The following is a 15140-nucleotide window of genomic DNA, read 5'->3' as shown; positions in this document are numbered from 1 at the left end:
TAGTTTTTGTCTTTTTTTTTAAATTTATTTTCTCGCTGTCATACTATAGCAACTAGTGTCTTTTATCTACTAGGAGTTCAATAAATATTGGAATAAACTGAAACATCAGACTCTAAGTCTGTAGAGATACATAATTCCATTCAATGATATTTCTATTTCTTTTTCATTATTTCTTTACACATTTTACTATTAGTAAATATTTCTAAATCTTTGTGCAAAATAGTAGAGAAAAAGGCAAATTAATACAAAATTAGAATTCAAGTATTATGAAAGGATGGCTCAGGTTGTTTTACTTTTACTATAAAATGCTTTGACTGAAATGAAATAAAACAAGAGTAAAATTTTAGAATCAAACTTTTATTTCATGTTGGCTATGGAAAGGTACAGATTAACTAGGATGTTATAAACTATGTCATAATCTTGATCAGACTTCAGATTTAATTGTATATATAAATAATAAATACCTACACCTTTGGATAAATCAATATAAAATTATTACATATTTTACAATGGATTGTAAATAGTATGTTGATTTTTATGAAAGTTGAGAAGATCAGCTTAAAGCAAAATAAATTTGCCATAGTTTATACACATCCTAAAAGAAATGTTTGCAGATTTTGATTGCATGACAGGTTGCTTTTATGACAGAAACACTGAATACATGTTAAATGCATTATTATTAATGCAGTACAACCTTCACATTCAGATTTAATCACTATCTTAAAAATTACCTTATACTCATGGAAAGATTGATCATTTGACTTTTTGTTTACACATGAACATCTTAGAAAGTAGTTATGATTCTGTTCATTTATTGTTTCATTCAAAAACCTTGACTTCTGTGCTGTCAAATATGACTTCTTCCAAGCATTTTTGAGAGATATAGAATAAACAGATGATTAAGGAACCTCTTTCTGAATGCATATTTTAATGTGAGATCTGGGAGATACTAATATATGCTTAGGCTTTGCCATCAATGAACACAGTCTCTTGAGAAAGACAAGGCTATACTTTCAGCATGACTTCACAAATATTAAGAGGGTAGAATAAAGGAAACAGAAAGGTAGATCTAAATTAGACTATAAAAAACACCAAGGAGTAGACATAGGAAGGAAGGGGACCCCAGACAGAAAAATATGTATGTGCTGTATGAAACTGCATAACATATTTAAGAAAAAGGAAGAATGTGTGTGTGGTTGGGGTCATGGACATCTGGGGGAAGTAGGTTAAAGTGATAACTAGGAGTTTTAAATAGTGAAAACATTTAAAAGGAAAAAACATCCATGATGTTCCAATTTTTTATGATAAAATAAATTTGGTTTTTAGATCAATAAACTAAATTTTTAGTACAGTTGTATATTCAATATGCATATATTTTTAAATTATTTAAAAGGGTGCTCTCTATGTACATGCACATATAAAGGCACATGTAATTCTGTATATTATTTAGTGTGTGTGTGTGTGTATATATATATATATATATATATATATATATATATGCATATTTGCAATGTGTACAACAAACCCTGCAAGATTTTGAATATTTAAACAAAATAAATGACTTTCTAAATTGCAAATGTGTACATATGGAAAATGGATATATCTGCTCATGCAACTGCTTTTAAAATTCCATAACTTCTGCCAAATCAAGCAACAGTCACTCTGGCAATATGAGCACACAGAAATAGTGAACAACATAAATGTTAGCATTTATAGATCAGCCTTTATGGGAATATACTTTTTAATGTAAACAATGCACTCAACATATTAAAACAATCTCTTTATGTTCCTCACTATGGTTTTATCAGGCTAGCAGAAAAATTTGAAAGGAATCAAAAAGTAGACTATCAATATTAGTAACTGCTCATGCAAGATGTATTTACAGGCAGTTCACTAATTTACATTCAATTTATATCAAAAACGAAGAGTGGATGTGCAAAAAAATGAAAACTTTTTTTTTTTTTTAGAGAGAGAGAGAATTTTTTTTAAATTTTCGGCAGACACAACATCTTTGTTTGTATGTGGTGCTGAGGATCGAACCCGGGCCGCACGCATGCCAGGCGAGCGCGGTACCGCTTGAGCCACATCCCCAGCCCCAAAATGAAGACATTTTTAAGTGTCTTTCTACCAGTGCACAAACTTGTGTATCAGTAGGTTTGGGGGCTATATTCACTACCCCTAGAACATAAATATGCCATATCTCAAATTTCCCTCATTTTAGAAGTTTGGTTTTCCTATAAAAAAAAGAACATGTTTGGAATGCACAATAGCATCAAATTTTGCATTGAATGCTTCCCTAGCTATCTCAAAATGTATAGAAATTTTTGGAAATTAATCACAATTTGTTTATCAAATATATTTACATGGTATCCAAAAGAGGAGCCTAAACAAGTAATGGAAATCTCATATGTATCTGTAAGTTATCTTAACTACTTCAAATTTATGGGCCCCCAAAAGAGTGCTAAATCAAATATGACTTCTCCCAAGCATTTTTGAGAGATATAGAATAAACAGATGATTAAGGAACCTGTTTCTGAATGCATATTTTAATTTGCTCTCTGGGTATGGAGATTTTAGAGAGGTAGGTATATAACCTAAAGCTGTGTTTCTAAATCATGCTGCTGTAATATATTTTTTTTAAATACAAAAGTTAAAATTCTTCAGAAAGACAATATGATCTGTTTTAAGCTATGTTATATTCTTGAGATAACATTATCATAGCTAAGAAGGAATGCTTATAATGACCCATGTAATTACACAAACTGCAAGCACATGCATGTCCCTTTTTGAGCTGTTTAATCTGAGGATATCTGGAATATCAAATAGAATAATTCATAAGTAAATTATGTTGACCAGCATTTTCTTTTTTTAAAATTTTTTATTTGTTTTTTTAGTTATACATGCCAGTAGAATGTATTTTGACATATCATAAAAACATGGAAAATAATTTCCCATTCTGGTGGTTGTACATGATATGGAGTTGCACTGGTCGTGTATGTTGTTCGGCATTTTCAACATCCTGGGATTCAATAAGAGTACATTTTACCAGAGGGTAAAAATAATAAGAAATTAGCTAATTTGGTCTCAATTATATATAATATAATTATTATGTGCTACATGGATCTCTGAAAATGTAAATAATAATACCTAATCTTAAGAATCTTATTTATTGTTTGAGAAAATGAACTGTATCTGGAAAAAATATATATAAACTAAAATATATACTTTTATTAAATTTATTTTTGAAATTGTTTCTGAAACCATTAGCATAGGCATTCTAGACTGTTGCAGACAAATGTAAAACAAAATTTAAGGAAGTTCTATTGTCATGGTTGAGATGTGAAGTGTCCCACAAAAGCTCATGAGCAAGATAATGCAAGAATGTTCAGAAGTGAAATGATTAGATTATGAGATTTAACTTAATTAATCAATTGATCCATTGATACAGATTAACTGGTTGGTAACTATAGGCAGGTAAGGTGTGGCAGAAGGAGGTAGGTCACTGGAGGTGTCCCTGGTAAGATAAGCTTTGAGTCTTGGTTGCCATGTTCCAAGATTCTTTCCTCTGCATGCCCTTCTGCCATAATGTTCTGCCTCACCTTGGGCCCAGAGGTATGAAGTTGGGCAACTGTGCATTAACCCTCTGCAACTGTGAGCCAAAATAAACTCTTCCTCCTCTAAATTGTTCTTGTCTTGTCTTTTGCTCAGGGTGATGAAAACTATATTATCTTTGTAAAACAAACCCTGATTCAAAATAGTGAACTAATCTCAAACAGGTCCAGTCTCATTTCATTATCAAACATCTAAAAGTTCATGTGTGGGTTTATGATATTTAGACATCTCTTCCTTGATACCCCATAAAGTAATTGTTCAGGTGTCACTCTAGAATTATTATATCAGTGATCATCCATTGAAGTTTATATCAGGGTTATAATTAGCTATTCAGTGTCTAAATTTTTTATACCATCATCTTCACCATCTTTTAACCATGTGTTATCCATAACAGTATCTAACTATGAGGAATTTAAATAGAAATAAAATAATCAAATTTTAGAATTCAGTTTCTCTATCCCACAAGTGATATTTCGATAGCTCAATAATGACATGTGGCTGTTGACTACATATTGGTCATCACAGATGCAGAACTTTTCTATTAAAGTTTTATTGTGCAGCACTGTATATGTGATATTTCATCTTATTGTTAGTAAGAGGGACTTACCTACTTATTTATTCTCATATGATTTTACCCATAATTTTGTACAGCATATTTGTATTACAATATAATTGAATATTTTGCTTATAGGACAAAACATATATATGTATTCAGTACAAGATTCACTGCAATTACCAGAAGAGAGAACTGAGCCTTAATGCTTATAATGGTTTAATAGCTTTTTGGGGAGAGTGGGGGTGGGTATAGAGGATTGAACCCAAAGGTGATTTACCACTGAGTTATATCCCCAGCACTTTTTATTTATTTATTTATTTATTTTTATTTTGAGACAGGGTCTCACTCATTTGCTTAGGTCCTTGCTAAATTGCTGAGGCTGGCCTTGAACTGGTGGCTCTCCTGATTTAGCCTCCCAAGTGGCTGGGATTAGAGGCTTATGCTACAATTTCCAGCTGTCTATAATATTTTTTAAAGATATCACCTATAATACTTTTTAAAATATCACCCATAAAAAGTTTCTAAATATATTTCAAATGTTGGCAATGTCCTTAAAAATGCTTTTCTCTGCATCTATTATAAATATATTCAATTATTTGTGTTAATATGGGATTTAGATTCAGATATAAAAGTATTTGAGTCCCAGTATACACTAACTGCTGGTGGTATGCTTGGGAGCAAGAGACCCAAACTTCTTTGATATATAGTTCATCATGGTTCAAACCAATTCTTCTTAAACAGACCTGCTGTCATTATATAAAGTGAAATTTGTAAGGGGCTTGGCAGAAACTATTACCCAGGGCAAACTAAAGCCCTTCTCCAAAGTGACATGTCCCCCTCGACCTTCATTGGATGGAATTTTCCCCTGAATTTCTTGTTCCCCAATAAAAGGCCATCCTCTGGCGTGCTCTCTCTCTCTCTCCTGATAGTCTCTTGTTTAACTCAATTGGTAGAGTGTTTGCCTTGCATGCTCAAGGCCCTGGGTTCTAATCCCCAGCACCACACACACACACATAAAAAAAAAAAAAAAAAAAAAACTAGAGTAAAAAATTGCTGGGCTGGGGCTGTTACTCAGTGGTAGAGTTCTTCTTTAGCATATAAATAAGGCCCTGGTTTCCATTCCAAGCACTTCAAAGCAAAAAAGCAAAAATATTTCTTCAAAAAGAGTGTTTCCTTTATATACTACAAGGATTATTTTGTTTTTTATACTATGAAAAATCAGTACATTTTTTGTATCGATGGGCCATGTCAACTAGAGAACAAGGAAAACCTCAAATTTATGCACAAAAAGTTTTAATTGAAGCAATATACAAAACATCTTAAAGTGTATAATAGCTCTAATATTCAACATTAGAGAATCAATAAATAATATATTACTATAGGTAATAATTTTTTGAAAAATCCATATTATACAAGAATTTTGGCTTGGATGTTGGCCCAGGGACACTGAAGAGATGCTGGTCCAATCCAAAAAGTTGCTGCTGGTTTTAAATATAATATTCTTACTAGGGCATACCAACTCAATATTACTTCTACAGTATAAGCATGTGATGAAAATATTATGGGTCAATTTAAGTGAAAATCAAATTTCAAAATGCAAACTTAAAGAAAAAAATACTAATTCTGTTAAAGAAAAATTATTTAAGGAAAAGATGTTTTTGACATGAGTGGGTTTTTCTCGATTTTAAAACTGTACTTAAAATTTTTCCTTTAAATGCCACATATTTCTATGCTGAAAAGGAAAATCATGAGTAATAAACAAAAATCAACAACTTAGATTTTTTAACAGAATTGTATATATCAACTATATCATATAAATTATAATAAAATACACATTTGGACAGAATATCTTTGAAAAATCTACATATATAATTACTTTCATGTTAATTTACTGCCTTTAAATCTCATCAACTGCTAGGAAATATGTGTATAAAAACAACAACAGTAATCCTTGTATATAGTGGTCAGTTTATGGTAAATACAAAGCAGGAGGTAAAGAAATAGAGAGGGTATTTTGTAGCACTGTGATAATATGAGACCAGAAGAGTGATGAGTACCACTTTTGAAATTCTTTCATTGAAGGTCCTGTGTTAGATATTGTATGGGTTATCTGTTCATTTGTATGTCTTAATATTTAAATAAAAGCACATCCTTAAATATATTAAAGAGGCAACTGTGTTGTTAATGCCTTATCAAAGCAAAGGAAACATAATGTTTGAATCAGATCTGAATTTAAGTCTGGATTACAGATAACTGTAAATTTTTAGCAACTATAAAATCTTGTATAAATTACTTACTTTCTGAATCTATGAATCTATACTGATAAATGAGATTAAGGAAAATAACTTTGTGTGGCTTTTGGGATATTCTAATATGATGGTGTGTGTTAAATGCAGAGTGCCTGATATATCATAACTAATAAATGTTTAATCTCATTTCTAAAATGTGGATTTAAATAATAAATACGATGAAATGACATTTTCTTTTTCTTTATTTTTTCTGTTTTTGGTTATATTCACAAGCTAGTTCTTTTCTCTATTTAAATAAGACTTTTTTTCAATGGCTCAATTTTTTTAAACACAATGCCTTTATTTTTATGTGGTGCTGAGGATCGAATCCAAGTCCTGCCCATGCTAGGCGAACACTCTAATGCTGAGCCACAATCCCAGCTCCTAAATAAGGCTTTTAAAAAATTAATTGTTTATATTTATATTATATATATTTTGACTGATACATAAAAATTATACATGTTTGTGGAGTACCATATGATGTTTTGATACATGTATACCTTGTATAATGATCAAGTCAGAGTAATCATACATATCTCCTCATTTATCATTTCTTTATGGTAAAAACACTCAAAATCTAGATTTTTTATATATACAGTACATAATTATTATCTATAGTCACTCTTCCATGCAAAAGAAAAACAGAAATTATTTCTTCTCTTTAACTGTAACTTAAGCGTTCATTGACCAACCTTTCCTCATCTATCCCTTCCTTCTATTCTATGGGGCCTCTGGTAACCACTATTCTTTTACAACTTTTTTGTACTGGGGATTGAATTGAGGGCATTTTACCAGTAAGCTACATCCCTAGTCCTTTTCTTCTTTTTTTTTTTTTTTTTTTTTTTTTTTCATTTTGAGACAGAGTCTCACTAAGTTCCTGAAGCTGACTTAAAACTTGCAATCCTCCCTCTTCAGCCTCCCAAGTCATTGGGATTATAGGCTTGAGCCATGGCACCTGGCTTTTCTCAACTTCTTAGAGGTTACATTTTTGATTCTACATATCAGTGAGATCATATGATTCTTGTTTTTCTGTGCCTGGTATATTTCATTTAGCATAATGATCTCCAATTCTGTCCATGTTGTCATAAATAACAAGATGGTATTTTTTTTTTTGCCATCCTGCCCAAGCTTGTGTTTTTTAGCTCCACACTACTCATATTATGAAGCATATAAACAAATCACAAATGACGTGAAACAGGAAAAAATATAGGAAAAATGTAAGGGCTTCCTTTGTTTTTTGGGAAACAATAGAACATTACTTTTAAAAACGTGGAAAAAATTTTTCATAGTAGCTAATATCCGTCCACCTTAGGTGTTATGATACATTTCTTTTTTGTAACCTTAATACAGCCCATATTTTCACTCTTTATAAAAATCAAATCTATTAGAAACAGTTTTTTAACCACACTAACCTTTAAATTAGATCACTAAAGAATGTTATATACATCAATTTCTAACCTCTTAGAACATTCTGCACAATAGATTTTAATCACTGGAATGAATAATTGCTCAGAAAAGCAGCACTGCCTCAACCTGGTATGATTTGGTAGTCAATACTGTTTTCCAGTAAAAAGAAGGTTTCATGAACACAAACTCTGGATTCCTTATGATTTCATCAATCAAGAGACCATTTCTGAGCAGCTTCTGAGCAAACATTTCTTAGTAAGTTGATCACAGATCTAGGGTCTTCACTCCTCATAATGGCACTGCCAAACAAAATCATGTTAGCTCCTGCCTTTGCACATTTATGGACAGTGTCAGGACCTACTCCACCATCTACCTCTATATCCAAAGATGGAAACTGGGTCCTCAACCAATGAACCTTTGGCATCATATCTTCCATGAATTTCTGCCCTCCAATCCCAGGTTCTACTGTCATAACCAAGGCCATATCTATTTGATTAGTCCATGGTGCCAAATACTCAACTGTAGTTCCTGTTTTGATGGCAAGGCCAACCTTCATCCCATTTTCCTGGATGTATTTAATCAAAGCCCCTGGGTTCTCAGTGGCCTCGAGATGAAAGGTATATTGATTGGCTTTACCCACTGTTCTGGCTTGAACATCATCATGTGCATGTCAAAGAAAGGGTCCTGGCCTAGCTGCTTTCCGAGGCTTTCTACCACACGGTGACCAAAGGTGATGCTGGGAACCAAATGCCCATCCATTATATCCAGGTGCAGATAATCTGCCCCAGAGTCTAGCATCCGAGGCATTCAGCCCCTAAATTGGCCAGGTCGCTGTTGAGGATGGACAGGCCAATCTTGCAGCCCGACACCATGGTCCTGGCTCCGTAGTACTAGTTACCCCACTGGTATTCCTTTTTATAAACTTATTTATTTTTTAAAATTGCCCAAATTAAGACAATTGAAGATATTTCAGATAAATTTAATTTTCCATAATTTTGGTACTCAAATATCATTTTACTTTGACTACACTTCTAAATTTTCCATGTTCATTCCTAACTATTTAAAGTTGAGCTTAGAAGATCAAATTCAAGCTTGAATTCAAGTCAATCTTCCTAAACTTTTTGAAAAAAAATAAACACCCTTCTATAAATTCATGTGACTTCATAGGCTATTTCTAAGTACCATATTTAATTTAGTTTAAGATTTTTATTTGTTATAATAGGCATTCTTCTCAATGAAACAAAAGAACATTCCCTCTAATATTTCTTTCATGGTTCTAAATTTTATTTGCTAAAATAATGATATTTTTAATATACCTTTCAGGAATTGTGGTGTCTTAATAGTATAATAGTATACTGCTCATTTTTTTCTATGTAAAAAAAAATGAAAAAATATCTTCCCAATACAGGCTATAACTCCAGAAGCCACTTACTTTTCTCCTAATATTCTACTTTAAAACTCAGGTGTTATACTTCACTGAGTATAATGTGTTAGATTTCTCAAAATTAAAGACAATTTTATTTGTCAAAGTTCTAATTGCTTGCACAGTTAAAATTTTTCTCATCATGTAACCTCTCAAATATTCTCTCTTCAAATAACTTCTTAGAAATGGAGATTTTTATTTTCTTTTTAAAATATTTTTTAGTTGTTGATAGACCTTTATTTATTTAGAGATTTTGTTTTCTAAAGGACAGCATTACATTTAATGCTAGGGTTAAGTCTTCCTAAAGAGAGAAAACAAATAATGATAGTAACAGTGATTCACTTCAGTCAATGTGTATTTTTTCAACAAAAATATTTCCATCTGTTGCCACAGTTGGTATATACTGTTTCAGGTCCATAGTCTAGTCAGTCTAATCTGAGTTCATTAAATACTTTTTTAATCATACATAAATCAGTGGGCTTTCTACATTTTAAATTATATGTGTATCTTGAAGGAAAACTCAACCAGTTAATTAAGTGAACATTTCTTATTGATTAGAAAAACTTGCCTCCTGTTTTATTGGCCCAAATTACATCCCATGTCTATACTTAAGCCCAAAATTGGCAAAGGGCATGAAAGCACATAAATATGTTAAATGAAGTATGATTCCCTTCTGTGACAAGGGATAGGCTTCTTTCTCCTCTAAAGACTACTGTCAACTGTGTGAATAGTTATCTGAACAAAACCAGAGTTCTATTGGGATACACACAAGCTGGAATTCAACTGTTGGGTGGGTGACTATTGTTATCTATTATAACTTGATGCACAATAGAAAATTCTGTAATAATAATTGCAAAGTCATTTTTCTAGCATCATGGGACCTAATATAACTGGAATTCCTAGGCATTTTGGAAATTAAATTAATTCCATTTTAAGTTAAATTTTAGTTTTAGCATGTTTTAACGTATTTCCATAACTGATTGATTATAAAAGTACAATTACTTATGCTTTGTGTTTTGGGGCCATCATGTATAAAAATTTAAACTCAAAAATACAAGAAATCACTAAAGCATTTTTTCAGAAAATTTGATTCCACAGTCAAACTTCTATAATACAAGTTTCCTAAAAGCAATGCTAAATAAAAACACTGAAAATCTAAAGTACCAAATTAGTATATCTTTAAATATTTTTTTTTCCTAAGAGCAGAATGGTAACTGAAATTAAGTGATCCTGATGATTAATTAGATCCTCAGGGGAGCAATATAAAAGAGGGTAATTTAAAAGTAGAATATCAATAATTTTTAGCAAAAGAAGAATTGATAGTGCTCATTAAGAGTTTTATATAATTTCTTGAATCATGATTACACTATTGATTTTCTTAACAGTCTCTTTTCAAAGGTGCACTTCCTCCTAGGATCTGGTCATACTGTGTAAATTCTAAATGAGTTAGCCCACTTCAGTAAGTTTTGTTTACAATTTTTATTCTTTAGCACAGAATGAAATGCTAATGGTATTTTAAGGTAATTATGTACAGTGTTTATTTTCAGTACAGAAACTCTTATGCATAGATGTGGAGCCATTCTTAAAGGTCTAAATAAGAAAAGTGGTTGTACAAAACTGTATAGAATTCACACCTAAGAAAATATCAGTCATAATCTAAAATGATGTTTATTCCCAAAACAATGTAAAAGCTTTTAAGATAATCCCATTGACTCTGGAGACTGAGGCACGAGGATTGCAAGCTCAAAGCCAGCCTCGGCAACTTAGTGAGACTCTGTCTCAAAATAAAAATAAAAAATAAAAATGGCTGGGGTTGTAGCTCAGTGGTTTAGCAGCACTAGGTTCAATCCTGATATGTATAAGCAAACAAACAAACAAATAAATGAAAGAAGAAAAAGATAGGCACCAGAATCCACTTTTTAACCTTAAATATGAATCCCCTTCTAATTGTCAGAATTAAATGTAAATAAAATGACCAAGGTAATTTATTTCCCCTTCCTTCCTAACCAAAATGAACAGTAACTAAAAATTATTTTAAAGACCTGTCCATAGTTCTAAGTATAACATTTAAAAATGTCTATTTTAATAGGAGGAAGTTTGTAATCTTATATCCGTAGTGCTCAGCAAATTGTATGTAGTAAGTGCTTATTAAATATTTATTCTATGAAATATTTTCACTAATTTATTCTCTGGTAATCTTCTAAAGCTAGAATGCAAATATTCACAAGAGCTTTTCAGGATCTATGTCCTCATATTCTTCTTTCCCTTATTATTATTCTCATAACGTTTAGACTCATCCAGTGTCTTCATTTAGCTTTCCCTGCACCATCAAGTGCTATTCCAGATACTTTCCCCTCTTAACTTCCAATAGAGACTTTAGTTGGTTATCAGATCCTATTAGAGCTGACAGGCATTAAAAATGTAAAATTATCAAGTTACTTGAGGCCATGAAATTGAGGAAGAAATACAGATTTCCAGAGAGTTTGCTATTTTCTGTGTGGTCATGTTTTCAGTCCACATCCTGTCACGCTATGGCAGTTTCCCATTTACTGCAGTGAGTGGCTAAAAGGTTTTGTGGTAGTCGGGTAGATGTCACAGCACAAGCAGGAATTAACTCAATATACATCAAAAGGAAAGCTTTCAAAAGGAAGTTTAAGCATCATAAATGCCAAGAAGGCAGGAATAAATACCAATTGCTGTCAAAATACATTTTTAACAAAATTTAATAGAAAGGCAGCAGGAGATGTGAAACAGATAGTATAGGGGACTAGAAATACTAAATTTAAATCAGCATTTTTTTAAATTTAGAAATTCATAAACTCCAACCCACAGAACTGTTACTTGAATAAGTATAATTTCCATGGTAATGATTATTTAAAACCCCACACTGAGTATAAATTTATGGATGGTGATTCATATGCAAAATAACAACTTGCATTTATAACAGAAATGAGATCAAAGCAATGGAATATATACTATGTTAAAAAGGAATTAAGTATAGTGGAGAAGAGTTAAGTTCTTAAAGATTCATTCATTCTTTCCTTCACTCATTCAGTAAATACTACAATTATTGTGTCCATGCCATAATTCCAGGGTGTTTATTAATTAATGATGACATTAAATTAAATACATACAAATTTCACAGTGAATTTTTGATATGGAAATGTTTTTTCCTTAAATCAAATTAATCTGCCATTTAACCAAGTTCCATTTTTAATTCATAGAAGATTATGAATTTTAAAAATTATTGATAAGAAAGTAAAGGAAATAAGCCAAGTTGATTTATTAAGGAGCAACATTATGTTAGATGTTGTGTGAATAATATATTGTTTACCAAAAATAAAACTAAAAAGTTTCCTTTTCTTTCTTTCTTTTTTTTTTTTTTGTTGGGCTGTGCTGAGGATTGAATGCAGGCCTCATGCATGCTAGGCAAATGAGACATCATGGAGCTATATCCCTAAGCCAAAACATTTTTCATTAATAAACATAAATAATTAAAATGAAAAAAAATTCTAAGCACCAATTATACATTTTAGTACAATTAATTTCCACATTAACATTTACATTGTTTTTTTTTAAATTGGGCATTAAACCCAGGGATGCTAAACCACTGAACTATATCTCCAGCATTTTAAATTTTTTTTTTAAATTTTAAGACAGGGTCTCGCTAAATTGCTGAGGCTGGCTTTGAATTTGTGATCCTTCTGCCTCAGCCTCCCAAGCCGCTGGGATTACAGTCATATACCACCGCATCTACCAACTTTTAGAATATTTTTTTTGGTCTATCTTTATAGATGAGAAAACTGAGGCTCAGATAAGTTAATAATTCATATAGGATTGCATAGTTAAGAAGTCATTTAAACCTAAGTCCCTTCAATTTTAAATTTCATACCATTAAATGAAAATTATATTTTAGATATTATCAACTTTATTTAGATAAAATTTAATAATGTAGATATATATCCAGTGTGTATGATTAATTACAGAACCAGAACTAATTATGGCCTGTTTAACCACATTGTAATGTGCTATATATTTTGATTCGGAATATTTCATCTTGGAATATTTAGTTGCTTACATTAATCAGTTTTCAAAATATGTCATGCTTAGTTTTTGAAAATTAAAGGCAAGTATTTAGATACAAATGCAACTTTAATATGATTAACTAATGTCCATTCAAGTCTCTGGAGGTTCTTGTTTGAAATCAAGGCCAGTAATAACCTTAACAAATTATTGAAAGTGTTGTTTAAGATGTGAACCCTCTTGCTTAACAAGGAATTCAAACAAATTTGTCAAGATAAAGAGAATAGTTTAAATAGACTATATTAGCCCATTAGTGTAGCTTTCAGTTTTTTTTTTTTTTTTTTTTTTTTGTGTGTGTGTTTCTTGAAATCATAACTGCTTCTCTGGATGACTTTCATTATAATCTGAATGGTCACATCGACATTTCTCCCAGAAAAGCCAGATAAATCATAAAGTTAGAAAACTTGAGCTTGGCAAATAAAGCTGCCTTTGACCATTATAACTGAACAGCAACCCTGTGGGGGTTTAAAAAAAATTATTCCAGTTATGTGTTTCAGTCTCTTGAGATTTAGCAGTAGCCAATTATGGCCCTCAGGCCAGAAAAGTGACTGATCATTGTCCGAAAACATGATAAAGTAGAAAGGTGAAACAAATCCATTTCTCCCTCTTACAGGTAGATGTTTATTGAAATAATGAGAGATTTCAAAAGCTGATGTGGAGCTTTGATCTCCTTTTTGATTAATTTTGCCTCTTGTCTACAATGCTACTCTTTATAAAATAATGATCTGTTAATAATAAAAGACAGAGAATAGTTTCTACTTACTTGTGATTAATAAAAAAAATTGGTAAATGGAATTTTGCACATGAACCAATGGAAACAGAATAGGATACACATCAGTAGTGAAGAAATAGGAATTTTTAACATTGCTGCGCTAAGATGCTCTTTTTCTGACCCTGTACGCTCTCCTCAGGTGACTTTGCACCTACTTTTCTCTTTTTAAAATGCCTTCTCTCACATATTGCCGCTAGTAAAACAATCACTCCTGCCTTCAAGACCAAGTCAAAAATTGCCTTACCAGTCCTCCCAGCTGGGACAGTCATGCCTGATTTCACAGCATATGGTACAAGCCTCGATTATTGTTTTGTACCATGGTATTTTATATATGTGCCTCTAAACATGGGGCCCTTAACTATTTGTGCTGTGGATCCCTTTAGCATCTGGTGAAACATATGGAAATATTTTCAGGATGTTTTAAAATGTGTAAGATGAAAATAAAAACCATATAGGTATACAAAGGAGTTAATTATGCTACAATATAAATAGAAAATATTAAATATAGAAATATTCCATGCAATTATTAATGCACTTGATGCAGATATGATAATTAATACAAATTCAAAGTATTGGTTAGTATATTAACCACTAGTATAAATTAGTATGTGATTTTTCAAGATATCCACAACTAGGATTTGATATAAAAACATTAGTGATAAATTTGAAGTTATTGTTATTAATATAATGTATTACCTATCACCATAATTGGAAGTGTTAAATTTTAGTTAAGATTAGTAAAAATAAAGATGCAAATGTTTTCCTATACTGGCTCATGGATTCCAGATTAGCAACACTGCATTTTGAGTGAATGGCAAAAAGGGCAGATGATTTGCTCATTTCTTATGCCTTTAGGGAAGAATGGAATCATTGGCACAATCCAAGTTTGTTGAATAGAAGCTGTATTGTGTACTGAAAGTTCATATGTCAATTTTATAACTGTCATTTTTACATTACAAAACATGATGAAATTTTATTTCTTAAAGTTAATTATTTAAA

The 15140-nt window shown here is 31.4% G+C and overlaps 1 protein-coding gene and 1 pseudogene across 11 annotated transcripts in view; both read right to left on the bottom strand.

The window, feature by feature from the left end:
- Positions 1 to 15140, bottom strand: part of Dmd (dystrophin) — a 2205817-nt gene that overhangs the window by 1969261 nt on the left and 221416 nt on the right. The window lies entirely within an intron of this gene.
- LOC131423432 (ribulose-phosphate 3-epimerase-like) overlaps positions 1 to 15140 on the bottom strand; it is a 41815-nt pseudogene extending 26675 nt beyond the window's left edge.

Source organism: Marmota monax, unplaced genomic scaffold (assembly GCF_021218885.2).
Source record: "Marmota monax isolate L192 unplaced genomic scaffold, Marmota_monax_Labrador192_F-V1.1 WCK01_AAM20220418_F8-fsc00075, whole genome shotgun sequence".
NCBI lineage: Eukaryota > Metazoa > Chordata > Mammalia > Rodentia > Sciuridae > Marmota > Marmota monax.
The sequence above is the reverse complement of the archived record's forward strand: the minus strand, read 5'-3'. Positions and strand labels throughout refer to the sequence as shown.